This window comes from Tenrec ecaudatus, chromosome X (assembly GCF_050624435.1).
Source record: "Tenrec ecaudatus isolate mTenEca1 chromosome X, mTenEca1.hap1, whole genome shotgun sequence".
Lineage (NCBI taxonomy): Eukaryota > Metazoa > Chordata > Mammalia > Afrosoricida > Tenrecidae > Tenrec > Tenrec ecaudatus.
The window spans coordinates 41330718-41333050 of NC_134548.1; the positions used below are offsets into that span (position 1 = coordinate 41330718).

A 2333-nucleotide genomic window follows, 5' to 3' on the forward strand; every position below is an offset into this window, starting at 1 on the left:
AGATGGCAACTACAAGAGCAGCAAGGGTAAAAGGAGCAGGACTGGGAGAGAAGAGAGAGAGAGAGAGAGAGAGAGAGAGAGAGAGAGAGAGAGAGAGAGAGAGAGAAAGTGCAGAAAGTGAGAAGCTAGAAACAAGGAGACAAGAAAGGGAGCAGCAAGCATCCTGGGTCAGCTGAGGCAAGAATGGGAGAGACTGGAGAGATTTGACCAGGAAAGGCAAGAACAATTAGAAAAGAACCCTTGGAATGGAAGACATCGGAGATAATATAAAATACTGTTGCCCCTGACTTGGTGGAGACTTCTGGAAACACTGTGCTGGGAGACTCCTCTGCTTTTGAGTTAGGCTTGCTTGCAGAGAGCCTCTCAGCTGGCTGAGGTACCAGCCCCACAGGCCATTGCCTTGGGAACAGCTCCACCCCCAACCCCCAACACTCTCCACAGGTCCTGCTCAGGCTTCTCCAGCACTCCCCCCTCCTCCAGGCCTCCCTTAACCACCTGCACTTCTATGATCTTGGCCTGAATCCCCACTTCTATACTCTGGGCCTGCACCTCCATTCTCTACTTCTAACCAAGGACACCCCCTCCCCTGTCTGGCCCTCTCCGCACTGTTTCTATATTGTTTGTGGGATCCATGTCAGAAGACAAACACCCTTTATCTGGACTTGCAGCTGCAATTGCCTGAGCAAGATGCGAAAAGTGTCACAGATGGAGGATGCCTCTTTCCCAAAGAGAGGGAATACCATTGGTGGGAATTCTGTTTCATCTAAAACAGACACGGATCTAGGAAATGGGCCTTTTCTTTTAGGGGGTAGTGGTGTGATGGAAGAAATGGATGTCCTTCTGACCAGGAGGAGGATTGCTGAAAAGGTATAAACAATAGAAGCAGCACAAAAAGAGGACAAAAACGAAAATTCTGAGCCTGTAACTTCTAAGGGATCCACAAATACACCTGAACCAAAAGAAATCCTTGGGAAAGAACAAATACCATGAATGGCAGCAAGTCACCTGCTGTCTCCAGATGGGATTCTGCAAGGAAATAGCTGATTGTTTTTGATTACAGGTCCGATGAGTTCTCAGGCAGACCAAAGTCTGCCCCTCTTCACAGTCTAGCACCAATGAAGTCCAGTCAGAGGGGCTAGACTCCAATAGATTGAAGCAGGATATTTTAGAGAAAATGAGAACAAATTCACAGAACTAAAGGAAGAGCTCATTGATTTAATCAGGCAGGACCCGAGCGAGTCAAACACTGCATAGAGAAACAGATGATGGAGGAAGGGACTTCACTCTGGAGGGAAGAAATATTCAGAAATGAAAACTGAGGAGAGGAGAGCACAAACCAACCTTGGCATGTCCTGATCTGTTAGAATTGCATGCAGTTGGAAGGAGGGAAGAAACAGCTGTTTTCGAAACTCTGCACAGGACAATATACTATTTTGCGGTGGATTAGACCAGCTATCCTGCATCAAGCTGGGTTCGAACTGAGGCGTGCGGATGATAGGAAAAGAAAGAGCTATGTACAAAGCATGGGATCGGGAGGACTCCAATCTCATGGACTGAAGTCTCCAGTATATTTGAAGCTTGGATTTTATATTTTTCTTCCACAAGGGAATTGGTCACAAAAACAAACATCAAAGAATTTAAACATTCCTAAACTCTTACCTATGCAAATGTTACTTAACTAGTCACAGTTTCTTAACTTTAGAATAATAAAAGCACTAGGTTCAAGGACAATCACACAGATATGCAGGATTTAAGAGAGTCTCAAAGAGATCTTAAATAGCTGAGTTATCCCGCAATGCTTTTAGCAGCAAAGTCACAAACAACAGTCATTTTGCAATGCTTGTCTGCAGAGACACAGAGGCTCAGGGGACCAAATAGTCACCCATTAGTAAACACCTTGATCAGCAGGATGCTTCCTACACTATTTCCCTTCTAGTTTGGTAATTTCTTTCTGTCTTTCTTTCCTGATCCTTAAACAAGATGAAAGAAAGTGGTTTCAGAGTTCCTGTAACAGTGATGCCTAAAAATTACATCCACCAGGCAAGATAACAGTACGCAGACATAGTTTCATGTCAAGACTAATTGCACGTTTCCTACAATCCATTGAGAAAATAAAGCAGAGAAAAGCTGTAACAAAATTAGTCTGGACAATCACATGAGTGTTTGACCCTGTCCGATAGGGTCTATGAGTCAGACTTGAACCCATAGTGGCTAGTTGGACTTTGGTAAATCAAGTGTGACAGGATTTCTGATGCCCAGCCTCCCTCCCTGCCCTTCCCTACTACAAACTCACTGCCCCCAAGTCGACGGAGACTCATACTGACCTTAAAAAG

General features: G+C 44.9%; 1 pseudogene; it reads left to right on the forward strand.

The window, feature by feature from the left end:
- The first annotated feature begins 282 nt into the window (after positions 1–282).
- Positions 283–1254, forward strand: LOC142433303 (protein enabled homolog pseudogene; annotated as a pseudogene).
- The last annotated feature ends 1079 nt before the right edge of the window (positions 1255–2333 follow it).